This window comes from Lissotriton vulgaris, unplaced genomic scaffold, assembly GCF_964263255.1.
Source record: "Lissotriton vulgaris unplaced genomic scaffold, aLisVul1.2 SCAFFOLD_1663, whole genome shotgun sequence".
NCBI classification, from domain to species: domain Eukaryota; kingdom Metazoa; phylum Chordata; class Amphibia; order Caudata; family Salamandridae; genus Lissotriton; species Lissotriton vulgaris.
Genome location: NW_028247258.1, coordinates 406,945 through 434,907, shown reverse-complemented (window position 1 = coordinate 434,907; position 27,963 = coordinate 406,945).

Here is a 27,963-nt window from a genome sequence, read left to right as displayed (position 1 = left end):
TGACGAAGCGTGTTGTTAGCCTTCTTGACTTAACGGCAGGCTTCGCCACTTTCCTTCTGAATATTCCCCCAAATTGAAAACACTAAAAGACGAAACATTCTATTTTAAACAAAAAATGTGTATTTATTGTACAGACATCCGGGGCATGTTAAGCAGGTAATGTGAAGCAATGCGTGCTAAGAGAGGGTGATGGGGATGCAGCCTCTCTTTTGGCAATGTTTGAAATATTTGTTTTTGTGGTTGTATCAAACACTCACTGCGTTACAAAATCGACCTGCCTGTCTAACCCTTCGTGATGCAAAGAGCAGGCGCAACATTACTGAAGAAGATTAGAGGAGGAATGAAGAAGACATGAAAGCAAATGGGAAATTACTTTCACAAAGGCAACAGCAAAAAAGGAAAGACTGCGATCCACACATCACGCCGGAAAGGGATAATTCCACCGAAGCAGCTGGCATTCCACATGCAAACAGTTAAAAAATTAAAGAATTTCATGTTTTCTTTAAGCGGGTCAACATCATGTTCGTACAGTTCCATGATGTTAATTTTTTTAATTCCTGAATGCCTGGCATCTGCCATCAAGCACACCACTACCTGCTAACAGGCCTCTCCCTTGCCGCCTCAGATTGGTATTCACAGGCTACATTATTAGCACTGACCCCAGCAGGCCCCTCCGGATGGAGCCTGCAGCTTTCTAACAGTGAGCCGGATTGCTAATGCACACATTAACACCTCGTGCTTGGCTATTAGGCATTCTAGGATGAACACAGTGCTGCTTAAACTTCAAGTACTCATAACATGCAACATCTGCTCACGTGATATACAAGCAGCTTGGTTAAACGGGCCATAGTGGTGTGGGGTGGTGGGGAGGTAACCCAGGGCTGGAGTTGGGCTGGGGTGCTGCACAGTTTGTCGGTATGTTTAACTTTCTAATCTATAAATACAGACAAAGGAAAAATAGTTTTACGTCCGTATTTATATGTAGAAATCGTAGAAATCAATTTAAACAAAAAAACTGGGAGCCTTACTCATAAAACTTCAAACATTTGACAATAAACAGTTTATGATTTTCAGGGAAAGGGTAAGAAACACAACCTAAGCTGGTTTTAGTACGCTATGAAATCATAAAGGAAACTCCATTCTGAGAAAGTACCTCACTTAGGTCCAGTACTTACATATTTGACACTCACTTGAAATCAAACATGACAAAATAGTTAATTTGGCCGAAAACTGCTTCCTGGATAGATCATCATTACCCAGCCAGTTCTTTAAAAATCCTAGAATCACATTGACATCTCATAAGACGCTATAGTAAGGTTTTGGAGTATAAGCAAATCCCACACCCACTAATTTATTCTCAATAGGATGATGCCCAGCCAAATCGCAGAAATGGAATTGTGTACTAGTTCACTGACCTCTAAGCCAGTCTGCTCTTCACTAGCTGAGGCAGGAAATTTACCACTTTTGGCAACGTGTCTCAAGGGGATCCACATTCCACTCATTTCACCAACCAACCCATCTCCTCCAGGCGGATGAATAGTGTTTATGGGTATTGATTGATGAAGACTGTGAGATGTAGAAATTAGCTAGTGGTAAAATGGCCGGCATGTTCCAGCATCTCTTGAAACCCTCAAGGCCATAAGGGAGAGGTGTCTCAACCGGCTCAAGGGTTGCAGATGGCCCAAAGGATCTGTCAGATCTCGAAAGGTTGGGAACTTCGTTGAAGAATCGTAAGACACACATCAGAGTCACTAAGATCAACTTCTCCAATTGACGGCGCACATGAGACAATACCCTCCGGATCATCACAAAAAAAGTAAGCGCATATTGTAGACTCCTTGTTCAATCCTGGAGAAAGGCATTTGCTGCTTCAGTTAGCAGGTCCAGCGTCCGACTAGAGAAATTGCTCATCTGCATGTTCAGTAGAGACGCAAAAAGATAAATTGGGTACAAACCACAAATCCGATTAAGGGTTCTGAAAACCTGGGGTGATAATCTTCAGTCGCTTTTGTCTTTTAGGAACCTTGAGTTACATTCTGCAACAACATTCATCTGAAAGGAAATATACTCTGCCATGATATTTGGTGTCACATACAGAAGTGCCAAAAATCCTTGGATATTTCTGCTAACAAAAGGGATCTGCAAGAGGATACAAGAGTTCACCTTCCAGGTGTAAAGCCCTCTGACGGCAAAAGAACCTGCCAGAAGATCCAGACAATTGATATTCAGGCATAACTCCAATTTGGACAAAAAGCCCTCTGGACTGAATCTCCCTCCCCAGCCCCACCTGCTGGCATATGACTCTATTACTATCTCCGACAGACAGCCAAAGATGGTTCTGCCATTCCAAGCCTTCATGTAGTCCAATCACCAGAACACTTTTTTCGGGCTTCTATTGATAAATATATCTACCCTGCATAGTAGATACCCATACGAAGATTATATATTTTCAGCTTCTGATAGGCCCTGTAATGCAAGGGGCCAAGAAATATCGCTTGAATGGAAGAAGCCAACAGCCCCACTATCCTGGCAAGGGCCCTTAAGGACACAGACAGATTGGACAATGCTAACCTCAGTTCCTTTGATAGACTTCACTTTCTGCATGGGCAATGGGAGTCTCATGTTAACTGAGTCCATCTGAAAACCTAGAAAATCTATGTTGTGTGGTCCCAAGAGCACCTTTACCACATTGATTAAGAACTCCATGTTTTGCAATAGCCGAATTCTCCAGGAAAGATGCACCATCACCGTAGACTGCTATTGGACCGTAATCAGCAGGTCACCCAAGGAGACTATGAACCTCACACACTTCGCCCTCAGGATTGCTACCAAAGGTCTGATCAGTTTGATGAAACACCATTGGGTATGACCGAGACTGAATGGAAGAACTTGGAACTTACAAATAAACAAAGTGAACGAGTCCTTAGTAGGTTTTAGGTCGTAGTTCCTGACCTATACCTTCGAAAAGGAGCGCAAACAAAAAAAGGTTGTTTTAGGAAACCCCTCACCCACCTACCTAGTATGTGGCATGCTTCATCATCGGGGCCCAGCTGGATTACCGAGTGCAATCTAGCTGTGCTTCAATGCCTGAATTGCAGCCGAGAGGGTTATTGTGTGAGAAGTGAAAAGTGCTATGTGAAGTGAAATTACGTGATAAAAATGTCTCTAGGAAATACCCTTATAAAAGTTTTAATGAAAGGGTCCTAGGACATAGGTAAAAACATTGTCAGGATATACATGAGGTTTTAAAATGTACCTCTGTATATCTGAGAAAGCATACGTCTCCTAGTTTCAGCCTTCAGATACATTCAAGAGGCTTTCGCCAGGACCAAATTTAAGTGTGTAGCCAAAGGAAAAAGGTTACTGTGGTGTAAATATCAGCACACACCCTAAAGTGCACTGTGAGTGTGGTGGGATCTTGTTACTTACAGATCCTCTGCGGGGAGTACTTTGACTCTGTTTGGTCCACAATGTGGGTTACAATGATTTCTAGCCCCAGACAAAAGGTCAGAATTGGGTAAAGCATTGTATGATTGGATCCATGAGGCGTTTTTCAAACAGAGTTAAAGTACTCCCCGCAGAGGATCAGTAAGTAACAAGATCCCACCACACTCACAGCGCACTTTAGGGTGCGTGCTGATATTTACACCATAGTGGCCTTTTTCCTTTGGCCACGCACTTAAATTTGGTCCTGACGAAAGCCTCTTGAACGTTTCTGAAGGCTGAAACTAGTAGACCTACACTTTCTCAGGGATACAGAGGCACATTTTAAAACCTCATGCATATTTCAACGATGTTTTACCTATGTCCTAGGACCCATTCATTAAAACTTTTATAAGGGTATTTCCCAGAGACATTTTTATTGCGTAATTTCACTTCACATAGCACTTTCCACTTCTCACACAATAACCCGCTCCGCTATAATTCAGGCTTTGAAGCACAGCTGGATTGCACTCGGTAATCCAGCTGGACCCCAATGATGAAGCATGCCACATACTAGGTAGGCGAGGGTTTCATAAAACAACCTTTTGTTATTTGCGCTCCTTTTCGAAGGTATAAGTCAGGAACTACGACCTAAAACCTACTTAGGAATTGTCTACTTTGTTTATTTGCATATTACCAAGGGGAAAAGGACAAGTAGCCTTACTATTTTTCCTTACCGAACTTGGAACTTAACCAACATCCTTTTTACTGACACAGAAGAAAGGGCCAGTGTGGCAGAAAAACTGGAACATAGCGGTATACGTCTTTGCAATCTAGATGGACTAATCAGTCCTTCTCATGTAACAGATCCCTTTAAAGATGGATGCCCTTCATCTTGAAGAGCCAGTACAGGATCCAGGTGTTAAATTTGCACAAAGATGGTGGTGCTGATAAACCCTCTCCGATGGGGTTGAATAGGGCATTCCTCCTCTATGTGTATTAGTTCTTGAATTTCTGGGTCTATAAATACTTCCTCCTGTTGGGAAAAACACAACTGTCTGGGGGTCTGGTCTCTAGTTTGTAGCTCTAAATGGTCTTGTCTCCAATACCCACGCATTGTGTGTAATCATGTGCTAATTGTGTAGGAAGTGTCTCACTCTGCCCCCTCAGATCATTCTTGATACAGGAATAAAGCTCATCTACAAAGTTTGTGGTTGTTGATCGGGAGGCACCTCTATAGCCACTCCTGCCAAACCGGCTTTCACTCCTTGTTACTTTAAAGAGAACAAGGTGCCACTTCACAAGCTGTCAAACCAGCTTGTGAAAGTCTTCTGATTCACCCATTGCTGCTAAAAAGGCCAACCTGAGATTCCTTTTCTAACAAAAGTTAAGCCTTATCCAGGGTGGCGAAAGTTTGCGCAAAACGTTCAAGGTCTTTAACAAAGGGGTCCCAAAAAAACAACTATCTGCAAAGGGCCTGCCTCAGCCAAGGCAAGATCCATAAGTTTGAGGTCAATGTGTGTACTTATGGATCTCCACCTCTCCATCGACAGGGCATTGGTGAACTATCATAGTGTCCTCTGGGCCCAACCTACTAAAATGTCAGGGTCGATGGGAGCCCTTGTAAGAGGCGCAGAAAAAGCCAAAACTTTGTCTTGACAGGTAGACTGAGCACGATCAACCCCTTTCTCAAAATTCTTTGAGAACTTCCTCATTAACATGACCATTACCCTTACCTGTGAGGGAAGATCTTGGGTATTTAGCTCATAAGCGTGTCTGAACCTCTGTTTTGAATCCCTTGCGTAGTCTTGATTGAACATACGCGGCCACCTCGGGTCAAGAAAGATAGTCCCATGACCTGAGGTGAATTATTTTGTCTGGATCGAAATCCAGCACTTTTTACCTGTACCCAGATTGGGAATTCATGGGTCTGTCATGGCTTTTTCACTTTTCTTGCCTGTTTTGGGCAGAGTGCTCTCAATCGGAATGGTGATATGAGCGTCTGATCTCCTCAGCCTCATCCGTCCTGCTTATAGATGTAGATTTGTTCATACCTTGGGCATTAGGAGCACTATACTGATGGGCCCACAATTACTAAGCCTTTGCATCTCCCTGGTGTGATGAAAGGTTATGCAGGGCACAGCATATTTAGTATTTACAAAGCCATACAGGGCTTGATTTGTGTGGCCTTGCATGGTATTGTAAAGAAATGTAAGGTAATTCAGCAGCTTGCTCTGCGTTGTGTTACATTTCTTAGTGGTAAACTTTCCATGCATGGTAAATGGGCATTTCCAGGCATTCACCCATGGATTTCACGCAATACCAGATTTACTAAGGTTTGTAAGGCTGGAATTGTGTGCAGTCTGGATGCCTACCACAGAGAGGCGTAAAGAGGAGGAATACGTTCATTTCTCCTTGTTACTTCGCTGTCTGTGCGTGATGCATTCTGCACCATGCATAGAAGTACATTACACAAAGGGCATATCTCTCGCCTGACATGATCAATAGGTACTTCCACATCACCACTTCAGCATGTCCACGTTGTCAACAAGTGGATGTGGATCTACTCTACATGCTGTGGACCTGTACATCCCTTCAGCATTACTGGAGGGAGGTGGTCACAAGTCTGGCTTCATGCACAAACACGGGCATGCCACTGTCGTGGGAGGTGTGCCTTCTTGGGCTGTACGCCAGATCCCAAAAACATAAAGTTACCTCGAAATTCCGGGCCCTGGGTCTCATTCCTGCAAAAGGTCTATAACTAAGAAATGAAAAAATGCAATCCCCCCGGAGATACTTAGTTGGAGGCGTTCATTTATAGTATGGGCTCAGACGGAGAGTACAGTGTTACATAGAGAGGAGATAGCTGGGCTTCGTAAGTTCCCCATTGCACAAGACTGGGACATACTGCTAGCCACCTTCCAGGCTGACAATCAGACAAAAATCGATGCCGCCCCGTTAGCCAACCAGCGACCAGCTCACCAGCCCTCATCCCCACTACTCAGCTAAGGAGAGTTGACACATCTCAGTGTTGCCGGAACTGGTTTCTGTCACTCCCCATGGTCTGTTACGGTAGCCCAACATGCCTCCCCCCTCCATCAGTGGACACGGGGGCTCTCCTCGTTGATGGCTCCTCTGCCCTGATGTGTGACGTGACAGTTATCCATTGTGTGTGCAACTGTGGGGTAGTGTTCTAATGATAACTATTTAGATACAGGCATGCATGGTTAACAGTAATACGGTTTCATGGATGGCAGATGTTCTTTTGATGTTTTAAGTTTTTAGTTCTGTTTAGAATATTTTGGAAAATAGGATTTATTGGAATGCATCAGTGATCGATATATGTTTTCTGCAGTTATCTAAGTTCTATTAAACAGTGATTTACAGGTGTAACCCGAACCGCTAGGCGCTGGATGCACCTGGGGCACATACGTGAGCTCTTGTTAGGACGATTTTGATCAAATGTGCTATGAGTACATAAAAGATAGCAATGACATTAATTGGTAATCTACAATGTAGCTCGCCTGTGGGCAATGGTACACAGAGGTGCTTATGCATATGTTCAGGTATGATATAATGTCAGCATTATGGAATACTGTGCATGTGTTATTTTTATATTGTGGCGATGGTTAAAGCTATTCTGTACATGGTATTCGCATTTATCTAAAGCTTTTGTATGGATACGTGTTGTCAATAATGTATAAAAAATAAAATGTCAATAAAGATATTTAAACAAAAAATGCATAGAAGAAGAAATATGCCTTTTTGGATTGTTTTTGTGCAGGAAGGTATCAATTCTTGCACAAAAACAATCCTGTTTATAATGCAGGCACCCTTGCATGAAATGAATAAATGAAATTATTTTGTAAAGCGTGCACACACCCTAAGCTGTCTTAGCGCTATCGGCAGAACATAAGAACCAGTCCAATTCTGAAAAACGCCATAGATTGTAACTGCGAAATTCAATCAACATCTTCGGTAAATAGCCAGGTCTTCAGCTGCTTCCTAAATTCGTTCAGAGATGGTTGACAACGCAGCTTAAAAGGTAGTGAATTCCAGCATTTTCCTGCCCCTGTGGAAAAAGCCCTACCTCCCCATCTTGCTTTATTTGATCTAGAAATGATAACACATTGTGAGGAACTCGATCTATGATTTCTATTTGGCCTGTACCAGGAGAAAAGATTCTGAAAGTACTTAGAGCCAGTCTAGTGTAGGGCGTGTAAACTATACACATAGCCTTAAAAATAATTCTCTTTTTCACAGGAAGCCAATGTAGATCCTGCAGAGCTTGTGCTACGGAGCTAATTTTAGGGATTCTGAGCAGCAATCTTGCCGCTGCATTTTGCAATGCCTGTAATTTCTTTATCACACATTTTGAGCACCCAAATACAGCACATTGCAATAATCCAGTTTTGGAAACACAAGTGTTGTTATCACTGTTTTTTGGAGATCAGTGGTAATATACGGAAATATTTTTTTTAAAACCTTCAGTACCAAGAAACCTGAGGAGGTAAGTGAATTTGTTTGCTCCAAAAAGGTTAGGTTTGTGTCAAAAATAACTTGTAGGTTTCTTACTTTCTGGACTGGAATAGGTAACATACCTAGGCTCGACAGCCACCATGAATCATTACAGAAATTGGTCTCTATAAGGAAAAGCATTACCTCGGTTTTGTCCGAATTCAGTTTCAGACAATTATTTTGCATCCATAGTCCAGCTTGGGACATACAGTTATATAAATTTCTTGCTTCTTTGTTTATGTCGTATGAAATAGATACCGCTATCTGGGTATCCTCAGCATTGGAAAAGACAGCGAGACCAAAGCTACGAATCAGATTGACAAGCGGGCTAACATAGATCTAAAATGTAGTGGGACTAAGAGAGGACGCCTGTGGAACACCACAGGGTAAAGAGAAAGGCATGGAACTTGCATTCACCAGCTCCACCGCTGTTGACTATTACTCAAAAATGAGCTCCACAAAGCCAGGGCCGAATCTCTGAAACCTAATAAGTGGAGCCTCTTTATGGATCCAGAGTGGGTTTTTTCACCAATGGTAGTATAGATGCCTTCTTCCCTTAAAATTGGGAAATTCCCTGTACTCAGTATTTCATTTAGTAATTTCATAAGCAGATCAGCCACTACACTTTCTACCTGCTTAATAATCTGGGGTAGGAAGGGATACGTAGGGGCTCCTGATTTGAAAAGGTTAATAAGACTTATTGTTTTCTTCTGAGTAAGGGGGGGGGGAAACATGCACATAGTGGTTTAGTTATGGAGCAGGGGGTTTGCTATACATCCAGTTCATTGGCATATGTTAAGATGTTACCTGTACTTTGTGCATTTAACAGAGGTGAAAACATTTCCAAAATTTCTTTTTTTTTTTTTTAAATATTTTTATTGAGAGTTCATACCGGTAAATACATATTCATAGAAACATACGTAAGTACATAGTTAGATGCATTACATTATTAAATCAAACGAAAAAGGCGTAAAGAGTACTATACAGTAGAGAGTCAGTTGACATGTTAAATATCTAAACGGCCAGTAAATCATTCACTTGTAGTTTTGCTGTCCTCCAAGTGGCCACTGGGGCCCAAAGTCGCTTGCCTATATCCCTTAGCTTTACTCCTTTTACCTCATATAATGCTTCCTCAATATTATGTATACCCAGCATTCTGCACAACCACATTTGGAAAGTTGGGGCTTCTATATCCTTCCAGGCTGCGCTGATTAAAATCCTGAGGACTGCTACGGAAATGAAAACTAAAGCTTCAGCCTCCATACTCATATCTAGTTTCACATCACAGCCAATTATTATCAGAGTTGGGGATAGATTAATTTTAACGCCGAGTAGCCCCTCTAAAAAGCGTGTTATCTCGGTTTTAATAGTTTTTAATTTTTCACAGCCATAGAACATGTGTATAAGATCTGCTGTACCATTACCACATCTGGGGCAGTTGCTATCTGTCGCTTTCCCCCAGGAGAATAATTTTTCGGGCGTATAGTATAAATTAAATAGAGTTTTGAAATGTTGGGCCCTAAGATTCGAGGAACGCAGAAACTTCTTATCCATAGCTAACGCTTTATCAAGGTCTACTTCGGGATCTCCCAATTTTCTGGACCATGTAGTTTCAATTTTCCCAATATCGTCGATTGATACGTCGTTAAATATTTTATAAATATCTCTGATTCTATGACCACCTGACTTCAAATACTCAATTAGTTCGAATTTCCCAAGCTGAGTGATGTATGGCCTAATTGCTTTAATTCTATTTACTATCTGTAGGTATTTGAACTCTTGATAGCCTTGTAGTGAATAATGGTATGTGAGTTCTTCTAGCGTTCTGCATTGATCTCTGATCATTATTTGCCCCAGCTCCACAATGCCATGACTCTCCCAATGTCGCCACGTTCCATCGCTACTAAGATTTGGAAAGAGTGTTGAATTCCAAAGTGGTGTGCGATAATGCATAGTGGGTATATCTAGAACTTTTTTAACAGATTTCCACATGGACCATATACCTTCCAATGTCTTATATCCAATTTCCATGTAATATCTCCTCTGGGTTCTCCTTAATAGAAGCCCTACGGCTTCACTTCCCACCAATAGCTGATAAATTGATGGTATCTCCGCCTGCCTGAGAGTTGGGCCCCCCGGATGGAGTAGGATAGCCGTGTCTACAAGGAGGCATGCAAAATGATAGCTCTTAATATCTGGCAATCCCAACCCACCTCTATCTTGTGGTAATGCCATATATCTATTTGACCGCCGTATTTTGCCATATTGCCATAAAAATTTCATGAAAATGGACTCAATCTTCTTAATAATTTTCTCGTCAATTTTGAATGGGATTGATCTTAATTTATAAAGCACCTTGGGAAACATTGTCATTTTTATGACATTGGCCCTCCCAATCAGTGACAACTTTAATGAGTCCATTCTTTTTAGATCTGTTTCCATAGATTTGAGAAGAGGGGTGTAATTATCGTCAATTATTTTACCTGGTTCTGCATTAATTGTTATACCCAGGTAAACTACAGATTCTACATACCTTCCATCCACCTTGGCAATTTTTCTAGAACAGAGTACCTGTGTTTTATCCACATTTAGTCGGTAGCCAGACACATCTCCAAACTGACTGGTTATGTTAACTACTTCCCTCATAGCTAGCTCTGGATCTTTTGTAATGACTGCTAAATCATCCGCATAGGCTAGAAGTTTGGTATGAAACCCATTAGATATTACTGGTTTAATAAGCGCACTGTTCATTAATTGTGTAATTAAAGGGTCTATGTAAAGCGCGAACAGGATTGGAGAGCATGGGCAGCCCTGTCTTGTACCCCTTGTTATGTTGATCCTATCTGATCTTTCCCCCATTAATTGAATTCTTGCGATAGGCGATGAGTACATAGCCTGGATGGCTTGACAAAATCTAGGGCCAAATCCCCTTGCCTCCATAACCTTCCATAGGAAACTCCATCTGACGCGATCAAATGCCTTCTCCGCATCGAGGAGGATCATTGCAACCTCCTCCCCCCTAGCAGCACCGATGTCAAATAGTGTAATAGCCCTCCTGATATGGTTTGTGGTTCCTCTTCCTGGGATAAACCCATGCTGCCAGGGGGAAACCAAGGACGCAATGATCCCTCCCATGCGGGTGGCCATAATTTTGGCATATAACTTGTTATCGCCGTTAATCAATGATATTGGTCTGTACGAGCTCGGGTTAGTCTTAGGTTTCCCTTTTTTGTGAAAGATTACTATATTAGTTTCTTGCCAGGACTCAGGTATTATTCCGGTATTCATTACACCATTGAATAGATCTAAGAGTATTGGTGTTGTTTCCTCCCTTAGACTTTTATAAAGCTCTACTGGTATAGCATCTGGGCCCGCCGCCTTTCCGCTTGCAAGTTCTTTCAGTGCTTCCAATACCTCTGACATTGTAATATCTTGTTCCAGTAGTTCGATCTGGGCTGGTTTCAACTTACTACCCATGTCTAACCAGCATAAATTTGGTGCATCTCCGGCTACTTCCTCCTGATATAATTCTTGATAAAATTTCCTAAACCCCTCCAGAATTTCACCAGGTTTATCGTGTATTTGGCCCTGATATTCAATTTGTGTCACAATGTTCTTACTAGCCACCTGCCTAATTCGCAGGGCAAGAGCTCTACCTGCTTGCTCCCCAGTTTCGTAAAGGCGTGATCTCTGTGCCTGATAATTTGCTGCTGCCTTTCTTGCTAGTTGTTTCTGGATCTCAGCTTTTAGGGAGTTCACTCTATGTAGACACTCGACAGATTGAGCACCTGTAATTATATCATGTCTATGTTGTGTCTCTGCCTGACTTAGTTTTCCCATCAATGCTTCCCTTTCCCTGTTAGCCTTTTTCCATATGTTGGTGGTATAGCTTATAGTCTCTCCTCTTATTCCTGCTTTAAAGCTATCCCACACAACTCCCCTTGATGCACTATACCTATTAGCGTCAAAAAAGGACTGGGACCAGATTTTCATATGTGTGATATAGTCGGCATCCGCTAATAGTTTTTTATCAAACGACCAAGGTCTAGGAACCTTGTATGGTTTATTGATGGCCATATTTAAAACTAGGGGATTATGATCAGACATAATTTTCGGAAGCTTATTTATTTGTACACTCCTAAGTAGGGTAGACGAGATCATGAAATAATCCAGTTTCGAGTATTTATTAAAAGGATGTGAAAAATAGGTAAACCCGGGATCTCCGGTCAATAAATTTCCCCAAACATCATCTAAGCCGTGTGACTGCATCATTGACGTGATTGCTCTAAACACCCTTGGCTTCCTACCTATGTATGCGCTGCCATCCGTAAAATTTGCAGAGATATTAAAATCGCCGCATACTACTATCGGGGTATGCCAATCACTTAATTCATTTTCAATTTGGCTAAAGATTACTGGCTCGTCTGTATTGGATCCGTATATTGTGCAGATAGTGAAACCTAAGTTCATTTCGCAAATTGCCCATCTTCCTGATGAATCCGCTTTGCACCTTTTGGCCCCCCCTAGCCCCACTTTACCAATTATGGCCACACCTCTTATCATAGAGGTCTGGGATGTACATGACAGTAATTCATAGTTTTTAAAATTCAACCAATGTTTTTTGCTCCAGGGTAAGTGGGTCTCTTGTAAACATATTAAATCTAAATTGATCATATTTAGATATTGTTCAAGCTTCCCCCTCTTTTTCCAATCATTTAATCCTCCTATGTTGAGGGATCCAATCCTTAGTTTAGACATACCTAATTTTTAAATATTTCCATAGCATCAACTTGTCCAGATAACTGATATATACACAATATACATAATAACAGCATGTCCTTTGTTTCAATTTTACCCTTTCATTCGGAATCACTTTAACAGTACGAACTCTCTTCAGTTTTCCATTTTCTCCCCCCACGCCCGCCACCCACCCCATATTCCCCCCCTCCCTTCCACACCCTCTAGCCCCCCCCCCTCCTGCCACCCCTTGAGGCAACCTGGGTTTTGACTCACCCAGCTGTTGGTGGCCGTGTGTTCCGCGCGCCTGGACCAGCCACCTGGCCTGATACTTTTTGGGCCTAGTGAGTGTCAACCTTCATAGCGCGAGTCAATAGTTCGTCGGCACTAGATGCCTTATTTTATTTAGTTACCATTATCTTGTTTCATTCTTGCTTCAACCTCCTTGAGATAGGCCTCTGCCTGGATTTCACTTGTGAAACTCCTTGTTGAGCCTTTGTAGATTATTTTTAACCGCGCCGGGTTTTGCAGATAGACCGTTGCTCCTAGCTTTTCGAAAGGGGAAAAAAGCTGTCGCATTCGCCATCGTCTTTCTACTGTTGCGTGTGCAAAGTCTGGTCTCACAAAAAACTTAAAGCCCCTATATTCTCTTTGAGCCGTTGGTCTGGCCAAGTCGTATATAGTGTCACGTACCAGAAAGTTCCCAAAGTTGACTAAAAGAGCTCTAGGATATTTTGAAGATTTCTCTAACCGTTTTGGTTGTATTAGTGGAAAGCGATGTGCTCGGCATACTTCTTTATCCATTTCCCAGGAGTTAAGTTCTGGGAAAGAAGATTTTAGTAGATTGATCATGTAGTTCCTTGGATCGCTCCCTTCCGAGCCCTCGGGAATCCCAAGAAAGCGAAGATTATTCCTCCTTGTTCTATTTTCTTGGTCCTCAGCTTTCATCATCAAGTCCTTAATTATTCCCTCGTGCTCCTTTGCTTGGAGTTGTAGTCTAGCGACATCTGATTCCAGGTTTTCTGCACGAGCTTCTACCGAGCACATTCTATCTGAGATTTCCTGGCATGTATTGCCAACTTTGTTGATAGCTCCTTCCAATTTTTGAATGGCGACATGATTTCTTTGGCTATCTTCCTTTACATCTTTATGAAAATTTTTGATTGAATCAAAGACTTCGCTAAGTGTAGGTTCTCTGTGCTTCGGCTGTTCATCATCATCCAGTTTGTCGATGATATTCTTGTTTTTTCCCGAATCAGCATTTGTTTTGCGATAGGGGCTTTTGCGTGAGAGTTTGGTTCTCACTATTATTTGTTCTGGATTGCTCCCAGGATCTGTCGTTTCATCGTGAATTATATTTGGATGCCTTCTATGTTTATTTTTCTTTTTCCCCATTTTCTTTGGAGGTGTATAATCATATAGTAGGGCATTCTTAGATCCAGTGTTTGCCGGTGAAGGTGCTTTTTTGTCCAGTTCCTCCTGTTTGTGATTGTCACCAAGGTCAGTCTCTTCACTGGATTTGCTGGATTCACTGGAGATTGATATTCCTGTCTCATAGATCTCTGATTCAGAGCTATCGGAGACTTCTGCTGAGACGTATTCCTCCGTCACACGGTTTATATTCGGGACTTCTTCTGAAGTACTGCCTTTCACCAATAGATTTGATTTTAAGTCTGAGTCTATGTTGGGGAGAGATCCGCATTCTTCTCTCAAATTTTCATGTTCTAGATGTTCTTCTAGGACTGCTGAGACTAAAACCTCAGATGCCGCAATGATGGTCTTATTTTGTAATCCTTGTAGATCCATTGTATATGGTGCATTTTCATTAAGTGGGCTATTCTGGTATCTCTCTTTAATTGCTGGGCTGAATATGTTTGAGATTCTAGGTTGGGAACCTGTTGAGTGCCCAGTTATGTTGGCCGTGGCTTTTAAATTTTTGATCGTCTGTAATCTTTTGGCCTTTTTCTCCAGTAGGTCAGGATTCTCTCTGCTTGTCAATTCTTTTTCCTTTTCTGCTTCTTTTACTCTCTGTTTATCCTTGACTTTCTTTTTTGATTTCTCGGCTTCCTTGTGCTGTTTCTGTTCGATCTGACCGGTCTCATTGTTTCTATCTATTCCATCAGTCTTGATAGCTCTTGTTTTGCCATCATCGTTATCCTCGTCGTTATTTTCCATCGCTTTGTAACCCCTAGTTTCGGGTCGTCTCTGTGTTTCTTTTCTCTTCTGAGATCCTTGTGAATTATAACTCTCTTTGGTATTTCCTCGGTCATCTGAGTTTTCTGCCCTTTCTTGACTTTCTTGTATTTCTTCTTTTTCATGATCTTGATCACCCTCACCCTCTACTCCTTGAGCCTGGGCCTTTGCTTTTGGTTTTGTTTCGGTTATCTTATCATTCTTTATACCAGTTTGATTCTGTTTTAAAGTTTGATTTAGATCTTGAGTATCAAGTTCGCTGGTTTTGTCACTGGTTTTATCCTTATTTTTGATTTTATCTTTTTCTTTTTCTTTGATCTTTTCGATGTCTTTCTCCATAGTTGTTTTGAAAGTCTGTATAGTAATTTCCGTGATATTTACTGCGAGCAGTACTGGGTTACCTCTAGCCTTGAATCCTCCACCTCTAAACCTTGAAGTTGGTTTGAGTAAGCTTGAGAATCCAGCACACGCTCTATTTCTCCTGAGGATCTTAATATCCAGATCTGTATTCTTCCCCAATTGCAAGTCTGAACAGATCTGCTGAAAGTTGTTTCTAGCCACCAGAGAGCCCATCCGTGGCCTGCCTCCCTTTACTCCCGGTGTGCTGTTGCTGTTGTATCGTATTGTATATAAATTTGAATCTCTGTTATCCCCTTTTTTTTTTTTTATATATTTTTTATATATTTATTATTTATATTACTATTTTTTTTCCCCCCCCCCCGGGGTGATTTTGGGGTGATAACTTATTATATATTTTTTTTTTCCCCCCCTTTAATCTCCTTGCTTTTCCGTTATATTTCCTTTTTTTTTTGACAAATATTCATCCACCTTTTGTATTATGTTGTGCTGTGCTCTTAGCTGTGCTGTACTCTTCACTCAATGCTCTCTTTTCATTTATTATTCTCGACCCCCCTGGGCTTTTCCGTGCATTCCGTGCTGACAACTAACAGCGTCAGCGTCGTCACCCTTGACAACGACGTGGTCTCTTGCCTTCTTAAGACCTGCCGTCGTGTCTGCAGATGAAAGATGATGGCAGGCAATGAAGGTGATGAAAGCTGTTGAGCAGCAGCGAGCTTGAGGCGGTGAGCGGAGCGAGGGAGCGAGGGAGGTGATGGAAACAGAGATTGAGAAGCGATGAGGAGACGAGGAGGAGACAAGCACCGCTATCGATCAAGAAAGGAGAGAGCAGATCAGCGCTGAACAGTAAGATCCACTCGAGTCCAAGAGTCCTTTTCTCTTTTTTTTTTTTCACCCAGTGTCTCACAGTGTACTTTTACACACCGCTGATTGATTCCTTTTTGGTGTAGCCATATACTCGTTTCATGCTTCCATAGTGCGCCTATTGTGAGCAGGCAGCACCGCAAGCGTCTTGGCACTAAAAAGGGGAGACCCGGGGATGCAGGTAGCTGAAGCCGACAGCTGAAAGCCGATAGTTGAAGGAAACCGGTAGCAAGGTTTAGCCGCTCTAGCTGCACTCCGTGTGAACGCGTGTAATTGCGTCTTCTGTCTTCTGTCTTATTATTTCTTTTTTTTTTTTTTTTTTTTCCCCCCACTTAGCAAACCGACTTCTGGTATTCCGGAGCAAAGTTAGTTTATTCCGTTTTCAAAGTTCATCTAGCCTCAGTTATCCAGTTATCCACTGCGGTTATCCACTGCGATTACAACCAGCGCGAAAAAGTACTGAAAAGCAAAGTTGAAATTCCCGTGCTCCTAAGGCGCTTCAGAAATGGTAGCTTTACTTGCCTTGCCTTATGATGGTCCCCTTGCTGGCATACACAATCACAGAGCGTGGCCATCGACAGGAGAGTTTTGAGGGTCTCGGAGGTCTGAGACAGCTGAAGGCAAAAAAGTAGGTGCAAGACTGAGGCTGAAGAGTTGAAGGGTTGAAGGGCTGAAGGTGACACTCAGAGCGTTACGTTAAGCAATTTCCATGCTCAGGCTCAGGAGCAGGCTCTGCAGCGACCTCTCACACGGGCGCCATCTTGCCTCATGCTTCTTTCTGGGAGTTTTTCAATGTGCAACATTTCCAAAATTTCATTAACTTTTGGAAGAAAAATCATTGCCAACTTGTTTCAAAATGGTTGGTCAGGATTAAAAGAACTCTGGTTCTTCCATTTAGACAAGGATTGAACCTTTTTTTTTTAAGTTATCTGTTTGGTTTTTTTGTTGAGCTTATGTTTTCAGAGATTTTTTTGTAGCTGTTTCTATTAGGACCTGATACTGTGTAAGTAATTCTTTATATTTTGCCTTTTCGTTCAGACAATATTCCTTCCTCCATGGGAGCTCGATGCCTACATTTTCCTTGAAAAGCTTTTAGTTCTTGTGAGAACCAAGGAGCTGATGGATTTTTCCTATAGCTTTTACCTGTTTTTTCCGGTACCACCTTCAGTATTGCTGAGTTTAACCCATGTGTATGGTCTATTACAGCATTGTTCAGATCGTTGACTAGGTCTGGGCCAATGTTGGAAAGAGTGTCCCTCAGTTTCTCAACATTAAGATTTTTCCAGGACCGATACTTAATATTTCTACGTCTATTATTATCTGTGTGATTATATGACGGAATCCTGACTCAGAAAAAGATGGCTTTATGATCCAACCATACTACTAGCAGGACCTTCTCTACTGTTAGCTCCTGAAGGCTAGTAAAGAATCCATCAAGAGTGTGGTTTGCAAGATGTTTGGATTCATTTATCAATTGATTTAGGTTAAAACTCTTAAAAATATCAGTCAGATTGTTGGTATCTGGGTTATTCAGCAACTCCAATTGAAATTAAAATTAGCTTATAGCAGATTCCATAAATTCCTGAATTTTACAAATAAAATTAGCCTTCGGGCTAGGTGGACGATAGATCAGTAAACCCTGAAAGTTAAATCTATTATTCAGTTTCAAAGTGAAGCCAGGGGCTTCACAATGATTGTGCCAGGGTGCCAGCGCTGCCGCTCAAATCTGCCACAGCAGGGAGACGGCTGAACAGTGTCGTATCATAGCTTATCCGCTCTCTCCTGTTTACACAGCGCAGTAACTTTACTTGATGCTCTGTGTTGCGTGAACATTTATTAAATATGCCCCAAGAACTCTCAGGTAAGCAGGTGTAGTCTTTCCAAAGCCTCAGTATGAGGCCATTTAGTAGGTTGCGCTTTTACCGCAGAAGGTCCGCGCTCTCAGTTCCTAGAAAAGGGTGTTAGATTCTGTTCCCAACTGTCGTCGAGAATATCTTTTAAGAGGTCTGGTGAAATGTCGCAATGCCATTACAAGAGCCCTGTCACAAATTCTTGAACAGAATGATCAAGAGCTTCCACAAGTTCTTCCTCCAAGTAGTCATCTGAGGGACCTTGATAGTATTCCCTAAAATCTCCTTTATCAAAATGATGATATTCTGCTGTGCCTGCCAGATGTGAATTGGAGTATATTATATATATATATATATCCGCTGAACCTAAACTCGCTCCCGCTCCATGAATAATTAAAGTGAAGGCCAAGGAGCTGAAAATATAACATTTTAACAGAACAAGCACGCTTGCAACAGACCTGTATGGGGAACCAATGGATCTGTACCAGAACGGATGCCATGTTTTTGAATTTCTTCAAGTCCTTTATGATGCCAGTTGTGACATATATGTTTTCTTTAGGAGGGCCAGTGTTGTTTTTGGGAAGCAGAGTTACAGGGACTTGCAACCGTCTATATACAAGAGGGATGGGACAGCCATTCTGAAGTCGCTTTCTACGTGGAATGGTTTAATTTTATTTAGCAAAGAAAGATGTTAACAGGCTGTCTTGTTGTTCTTGGCAATATGTTCTATGAGTGGGTGGATGCCAGTTTCGTGGCCAGTAACTTGGTGCTGGGTGTTAGTTGTGAGTTGAAAGTTCATATCATCGAGCCAGGTTTGTTCTTGTTGACGAATAGGAGGAATTAAATTGTGGTGGGACTGAGTTTCCAAAAGATTCTGGACATCCAGGTTTGGATGAAGTACAAGCAGTGCTCGAGGTGCTGAATGTCAAAAGTGGGGAAAACATCTGTGTAAGGTTGTGTGTCAGGATCCGCCCATCTCCTCATCAAAAAGGTAGTTCAAGAAGAATGTACAAGCTAAGACACCCTTGCTGGAAGACTTCACTGCGATTTCTAGTGGCAGCGTTGCGGAGGTTCGCCATCTTGGGAATGCGGAAGTAATTCCGTTTTCCGATCGGCGGTTAGCCTTGCAGTTGTTCCTAGAGCGTCTGTATTTTGCGCACGCGCGCAATTCGTGCTGCGCACTTCAACTGAAGAATTCACCGGAGAAGAGTGCTTCCTCACGCTCTCTTCAGAAAAAGTTCTCTTTTCGACCAGAATTTCTCAGACTAGGCTTCCGAACAGAAACCTAAAGGAAAGTAACTGTGTTACGTTTTTTCAGAAATAAAATAGCATTTCCTAATGAACATTTTTTCCCTCAGTAACTTCGTGACCAGAAGCACCACGTCGTCGTAGTCTAGAGAAGTTGCCGTGAGGAGGAGTCAGAGTTGGGAAGACTTCAGTCAAGAGAAGTTCCCTCAAAGACATTCAAGTAAGCGTAGTAGTTTTGGTTTATTCAAGAGAAGTCTCAAGGCAATGAATCAAAGGCGCTAAGGACTCTTTCTAGCTAGAAGGCTGAAGAGCGTATTGCGTCTAGAGCCTTATCAGAGACTATATTGAAGAGAAATAATTGTAAAGACTTTGAAGCTTCAGAGTATGCAAGACTTGTAAAGACTATTGTTTTGAAAAGACTTATCTTCAAGGAATTTTCAGGAAAATTCGAGTGTGAGAGAGGGTTCACAGTTCTGAGTTCAAGACTTTGAGTTTCACAGTCCAGAGAGTGTTCCGAGCAATTTATCTTGTCAAGATTTTTCAATGACCTCTTAAGTGTTCTTCCAGTGAATCAGATGTAACACTTCAGACAAAACACAAGGAGAGTGGCTAGCTTCCTAGTCTGTATCGGTAAGGCTCAGAGTTTTGGGAATAGAATAGAACAGAGTAATATTAAAAGTTAAGTAGAGAAGGTTAAAAAATGTGTCTTTTCCTTTTCAGAGAGTCCATCTAAAAGACTCCCGAGGCAGACCCATTGAGGAAGAAGTGTCTCTTGTTTTGTCTGTCCACTTCCCCTTTCCCCCGCGGGTTAGGACTAGGGACTGCATTATCAAAGTCGTTTCTGGCCTTGGCTTGAGGGGGTCTGGGGAAAGAGCATCTGTTCCTGAGGGGGCCGAACCAGTGTATCCTTTTACGGTTCTGACATTGTGTGTTGTTGGCATGTGTGTGGATTTTGTTGATGTTAATGGTGGGTAGGATTCTAAGGACTTCATTTAGAGTTTGAAGATGACAGCAGAAAAAAAGGAGCTCTGAGGACTCCACAAGTGATGGGGAGCTTCCAGGTGCAGGAAATGACTATGTGGGTGAATGGGTATCCATTAGATATGTAGAACGAGAACCATTGGAGGACATTACCATTGAATTCCAATTAAGACTTCAGGTTGTTGATGGTAGACAGTGTTTAAGGCAGCTAATTGGTCCAAATATGTTTATCTCTGATTGATAGGGCATCATCCACTTTTTGCAAGAAGTCTTTTTCAGTGCTGGAGCTTGATTTGAAGTGAGATTGGTAGTTAAGAAGGAGAAAGCATTCATTTGATCTTGGAGTTGTACATAGATTGTTTTTCAATGATCACTCTGATGGAGGATGAATTTGAGATCGGTTGGTAGATGGCGGGTTTATCAGGGTCAATGGGGGATTTTTTTCAGGAGTTGGAGGATCTGTCCCTTCTGGTGGGCATCTGGGAAGTTTGGGTGAGGCATTTTCAATGGCAAGCAGGGGTAAGAAAGCTTGCCCTGAGAGAACTTTGAAGAGGATGAGAATAAGACATCAAACCAGTTAATTATTTTTGCACACTGAATTTTTGCAACCTAACCTTTATTTTGTGATGTGACAGAAGTACTAATCAGTCTGTTAGACCTGGCTTTTTCAGCGAGCTTATCCCCAGACTGTTTGCTTCTTGGCCTCTTAGTTTGAACCTGTTTTTGTTGGTGTCAGGACTCTGGGCACTTTACCACTGCTATTCAGTGCTAAAGTGCATATGCTCGTCCAGTAAATTATGTTTATGGATTTGTGTTTCCATGTTTGGCTTGTTTGATTTACTACTAAGTCCCTAGTATAGTGCTTCATGTGTGCCCAGGGCCTGTAAATCAAATGCTGCTACTGGGCTTTCAGCACTGATTGCGCCACCTACACAAGCAGCCTTTCAAAGTGTCTCAGACCTGCCACTGCAGTGTTTGCGTGCACTTTTAGCTGCCATGCCGACCTGGCAAGTACACTTACTTGCCAGGCCCTAACCTTCCCCTTTCTTATATGTGAGTCAACCCTAAGGTAGGCCCTTGGTACTGGGCAGGGTGCAGTGTATGTGAAAAGTAGGACATGTACTGGTGTGTGGGACATGCCGTGATAGTGAAATACAGTATATTTCCCATAGGATAGAATGGGGAATACTTTTGTAACAGCTTACAAGTATAACTTCCCATGGGTGCAATATTGAAAGATAGTTTAGTATGCCCAAACTCAGAATATAAAAATGCATCTTTTAGTAAAGGTAAATTTTATATTGTGTGTTTGAAAATACCACTTTTAGAAAGTGGCTATCTCTTTTCTTGCTTAGCCATCATGTGTGCGGATTGACTGTCTGGTTCTGGAGTGACAGGGGCTGGCGATGTGCATTCTCTTCAGACAGCCATGGGGGTTGAGGTGTTTCCTGCCTTCCCTGGATGAGCCAGGACTGAGCTGAATAGACCTGGGATGTATTTAGAGTAGTGGAAAGCGATTTCCCTGCATCTTAATTGGCCCAGTCTGCCTTACAGAATGCTGTCTCCACCTCCTACCAGGAAGCTGGGCCAGAAAGGACAGAACTGGTTTGGACTGAGCTAAGAGTCTCTCTGCCACAAGAGAACACATTCAAATGTGGTGCAAATATTGGGGCCCAGTACTTTGGATTACTTCTGGGCTCTAGAGGAACCTCTAGCTAGGAGAAGAGCTGGGAAAGCTGAAGGGGAATTACTGCTCCTTTGATGTGCGCTTTGTAGGTTGGCCTGCTGTGGCTATTTCTGCCAAGGAGAGGAACAAGACTTTGCTGTGTATCCTGCTTGAAGAAGATCTCCAAAGGCTTGGTGTAGAACTTGCCTTCTGTTCTGAAGTCTCAGGGGCACAACAAAATAATTCCCTCTGTTCTCCTGCACCTGGAACTGCAGTTTCAGCTGCTGCAGAGGGAAATAGCAACACTGACGCTAGCGAGAGATGCTGCGACCTGCAATGAAGCCAAACGCACCACTCGTGAAGTACACGATGCACCACCCTTATTTGCACCGCAGCCCCGATGCCTGCCGATGCCGCACCGTAGCTACTCTGACGCTTTCACCGAGGCTGTTGCCTACACCAGAGCCAAGGGCACCACTGGTAAAGCACCGCCCCTACTTGCACCGCAACCCTGACCTCACTGATGCTGGTGCCTCATCATCGCAGAGCTGATACCTGACGTGGGTGATCTACCGAATCCATCGACCCCGCATTGTCATAAGGAATCTATGCCTCGACGCCACAGCGATGTCACCTCCCCAGCAGCAGTAAGGAACAATGCCTCACCTCCCCTGCATCGCAGTAAGGACCCAACGTCTCACCTCCTCTGTGGTCGTAAGGAACCGACGGCGCCCGGCGCCAATGAAGCATCACCTCCCTGACGCTGTGCAGCGTCTTTTTTTTTCATCGTTTGCCACTATTCTTTGGGCTCCGTGGGAATCGGGGCTCAATGTCACAACGTTGTAATAGCCCCAGGTGGAACTATTTGTTGCTACAAGTTTTATTTTTTGCGAATATCCTATATTTTTTTTTTTATTTGTTTTTATTGTTGCATCACATTTATATAATCAGTAGTGCAAGCATAAAGAAGTGCGGCGTCAACATTCCGCCACATTCTCTCAGAATCGCAACTTTTTCATTTTTTGAATAAACAACAACAACATCCAGGTGTGTAACTCGGTCTTACAGAAGCATGCTACGTATACATCGTCATTCTATTCATGTTAGGCCATCGGCCAAATTTCCCCACCCACAGTTACTCTTATCATCTCCTATGCCTGAAGGGCGTGGGAGGATCTAAGTTGCCCAGACCCAAGCCATCCTGTCCCTCCCGCAATTCCACTCTTACTCTACATCGTCCTCCTCTTCTGAACTATCTACATCTTCCTCTTCCGGCAGTGGTTCACAAGGCTCCCCCCTATATGCATTCCATGGCGCGAATATCCTATTTTTAGTGATATCTTCACAAATGTATGGTGAATTTTGGTCGTTTGGGTTTGTTATGGTTTAGATAAAGATTGTCTATTTTTCTGAACTGGTGTGGTGTCCATTTGTAGTGTTTTAACTGTGTTACTGTATGTGTGCAGAAATGCTTTACACATTGCCTCTGAGATAAGCCTGTCGGCTTGTGCCAAGCTACCAAAGGGGTGAGCAGGGGTTGTCTAAGAGCGTACCTCCCTTAACCTGCCTAGAAGCAAGCATGTTAGTGTGCCTTTACACGTTTAATGGCCTCTTCAAATTCATTCCAGGTTTCGGCACTATCTTCCTGTTAATATGTCGGCAAAGTGTAGGACACTTGCTCTCCTTCCACCCCCACAGTTGATTTGAAAAAATGCATGTGCCTCAAAAGTGGGATTTTACCTGTGTCCATAAGTGGTTCCTTGTACTTCCTTGTTATGCAGAAATTAAATAGAGTGATGCAGTACACAAAAAAATATCAAGACCATGTCCACCTACTCCCTAACTTCCACATCAAAGCAAAAATCAACATTAGTTGACATGTGGGCAAGCTTACTAGATGATTCCTTGTCACCAAAGATGCAAAGTTCCGGTGCTGGGCTTTTCTTTTACAAACCATTGTGTTCATATGCGTCACTACAGCTAAAATACCCACAATGCAGTAGGTTGTTAACAGGAGCGATCTGTCCTTGAGTATGAAGTCCTCTGGCAGCCTTGGTTTTTGTGCCCCCCATCCAGCTACTCCCCCCAGGGTTCCATCGGTTTCTGCTACTAAGTGTGGCGACCTGCTCATGCTGCAAGGCACAAATTTGCCCAGTCAAATCTACTCTCAGCAACAAAAACATGACTCTCCTGTGCGAAATGCACTGCCCCGCTCCCTTAATTTCCTGACCCTCCTGAATATGCCTGTGACACTTTTTTTTCCGTAGCTGTGTACTCTTTTTTTTAAACAATTTTTATTGAGAATACGACTTGCAATCCAAACATCTATAGAAGTACATTTCCATGAGACAGTAGTGTCCATCATATGACAGTGAGTACAGAGGTTTATACTATTTCTGATGTACATTATAGGCTTATCAAAGAACAGATATTTTGCTATTAGCTATCATCGTCCGAGGAAGGCTCTATGGTCGGAGGAGTGCAGATACCTTCCCTAAATGCATTCCATTGACCCCATATTCGCTCCCATTTTTTGGGGCCTATGTGACACTTTTAGCAGGTTCTAGCTTTGTGCTCAACAGAACTTTGCATTCTGGAACTACTAATTTCCTTTTACCGTTATAGGTCTGTCTTAAGAATTCTAGGACGAAAAATAGTCTTGGCTAAAACTACTGGACCAGCTACAGGTGCCACACAGGATAAAAAGCCACTTTGGTACTGTACATATGAGCATGCCTGCCTGTATAGGTATTGTGGGTATTTATGTGAATATCTGTCTGTGTTTGAGTTGTGCAGTGGGCATGTTTTGGTCTGTGCGTGCATGCAAGACGTGGCTGTTACTTGGTATACATGTATGTATACACCTACTCCTGTTTACCGTATGCTTTTGACTGCATACACTATAATAAAGTCACACCTATCGGCTTTGCCAATGCTTGCTCAGTTAAGAAGTTCCTTATATTCTTCTATCAGCAATAAGATTCATACAGTCATGGCTTGACAACAGGGCCAGTGTTTGAAACTAGAATTCCTTTTCTGAGGAAAGGCTTTGGCAGCGTGCATCATTTCTCATTCTCCTTGAAACCCAGTTCTTTAAAGCAGGAACATTTCTTTTCAGAACATTTGCTAACCACGTACCCAAAAGGAACTTCTGCTCCGCCGACCTTTCTCTGACAGAGACCCCATCCGCAGAACCAGAGCATGTGGAAGAGCCTTCTCCTACGTCGCAGGAAAGACCTGGAACAAGCTCCCAGTCAACATCAGATACTCCCCCACCCTGCACACCTTCAGGAAGAGCCTCAAGACCTGGTACTTCGACTGATCCGGAGCGAAAACCCCCTGCCCCCCAGCTCCTTGAGACCCTCGCAGGGGAGTAGTGCGCTTTATAAACCCCTGATTGACTGATGTCTTCAGACAGTGTTGAGGCAGAGGCCTTTCTCTGTGCAACACACTCTCCAAAGTGTTACATAAAACAAATCCATCACTTGAAACAGATTCGGGAAATAGCATTCTAAAATGAATGCATTGATGGAAGACAGTAATGATCTTCTGTTAAGTGCTAGCAGAAGCAAGGAGGATTTCTTAAAACCACACGTAAGGCATATCTCGAAGAAGAACAAGGGATGTCTGGCCTGGGGTAATGAAGTATCTTGTGGTTTCTGTCCTTTGAGGAGTAGGCAATGAAGGATCTGTGTGAATTCAATAAAAGTGTAAAAAAAACAGTAAAAGTATCAATAGGCAATAATAACTGCCACTCGACTGGCCCTCCTAGGGAGCCTAGCCTCTTTACCATCCTTTTGATTGGATTTTATTTATTTATTTATTTAATGCGTTTTTATATAGCGCAGACTTTACCCGTAGGTGTCAGAGCGCTTCACAATAGGATCAGTAGTGATACATGAGGAACAATTACAAGTCAGCATGTTACAAAAGCAAACATTACGTTACATAAGGCAATAGTGACAATTGTGCATGAATCAAGAGCAAACGAAATACAAGAGGTAGCAAACGAGTCGATACAGGAGGAAAAAAGTGACATGTGTGTATGTTACAAAAGTGTACAAAGTACAAGTAGAGGTATAATACTGCACTAAAAACACAAGAACAAACGTTACGTTACATGAGGCAATGGTGGCACTTGTGCAGGTATCAAAAGCAAACAAAATAAAATACAAGAGGTAGCAAACGATACATTACACGAGGGAAAGTGACGTGTGCATGTTACAAAGGTGTGACTTGTATCCTTCCACTGCTCATATACAAGGAACTACTTTTTCTGTCGACATTTCTTGAGCGCGTGTGTTTCATTCCTCTCTGCACCATACATTTCTCGCCCACCTCAGCTTTTTACATGCTCTTGTTTTATTTATTTCGTCCTCTTCAGCCTCAAGCTCATCTGTTGGTCACCCTACCTACTCACCATCACTTCCCCTCACCTGCTCCTGTATTGCTCTCACACTCCTTGCAGTCCTTAAAATCATTAAAAACATGGTTGTGGCCTCAGCAGATGCCATTTGCTTCCGTGCTTCTGTGCTTAAAAAATGCTCTAGCGCAAGTATTATTTGTTAGTTACTGCTGCAAGTGGCATCTGACAACGTGGGACAATAAAAAAAAAATGGAATAAAATGGCTATTGCGTCATTCCATCGGTGCACACGCATAGTGATGCATCTGCACTCATACTATGACTTGACTGCTAGCAATATATTGACGCATACTCCTGTATGGTACGTTTGCGTCATCGTGCCTTTTTTCTTTTTTTTTCTTTTTTTTGCCGATGCTGCAAAGCATTTGCAAAAAAATATTTCATTTTGCCTATGCTGCTTAGAATCCCTAAAAAGAATTAGCATGGGCAAAATGTCCAAAAGATTAAACCTATTGGCTGTACCAATATTTGTTTTTTGTTGTAGTTCGTTTTTTAAATGTTTGTTAATAGTTTCTCCTGGCTATTTGGTATATAGTGAATGTAAACAGAGAGCAAAGACACACCTGCTGAGGTAGTGCGCTTGCTGACCTGAACCACTCTTCAAAACCTGCGAAGGATGAATAGTAAAGGTAGCATGGACTCTACTACATTCTGTATAAGCACTGGCCCTGTAACCTTTGAGTCCTTGAGGCATCATCTTAGCCCCAGAGTGTTTAAAGAAGAGAGGGGCCAATGTATACACAGTATGTGTACAATACAGCGCATGTTCGCTTGGGCCAGATCATCCTTCCAGGATTTTTTAAGCACCCTGGGTAAGCATGTGCGCTATCCCTTCTCCAGTCTCCTCTCCCCCTCTTTGGTGCAGATCAAATAACTGTAGAAACTGTTAACAGATATTACAATAACAAATATGTGCCTTCGATAAAGGTCATCAAGGCCAGACCTAACAAACCATAGTTATTGTTCTGTACATGACATGGCAGTGGTGATGGGCGATGGACCAGTGGTCCCTGGACCACTTTCTACGTCCCTCCAATACCATCTGCCCTCATTAACAATATGGAACCCGTTCCACAGGGACAACTTCCTGTATGTGAATGCCACACCACCCCTTTTAGGAATCAGTATCTGGTCTATAGTTTGCATTGACAGTTGTGCTAGCCAACCACTGGTACATGGCACTGCGTCTGCGAATCAGAAATAGTACACGTTCACACCCACTCCTTCAAATTCTCAAAGAGCCTCAACGTGTGAGAGACATTTCCAACTAGGCAAGTACCTTTTTCTAAATTTCAATTTGCCTTTTAGCAGTGGCAACTTATGAGACGTTGCAAAGTGCAGACTTTGCCACATCAAAAAGGCTTGGTACATGAGGATTTTAGTCCCTAGTAATGAAAGTAACATGGCCAGGACTAAAGCAGCTGTCTGAACCAGAACAGTCAGCATAAGGGACTGAAAACTTTTCTCTAAACGCATTCATTTTCTACAACATGGCAGATCAGAGTTGCTCTAATTGGGTCTGGTTGGTGAACTCAATGTTAGTATCTTTCATCTGAGACTGCATATGTACAGTTAAACCCTTTCCATTGAAGGAATCCTGGGTACAGGCCCATTTGCATCTATTTCTCCCTGGGAGGAATTCCAGTGGAAATTCCTCTCCGTTGTTCTTTATAGCTGCAATCGACAAGAAGAAACTGTGCT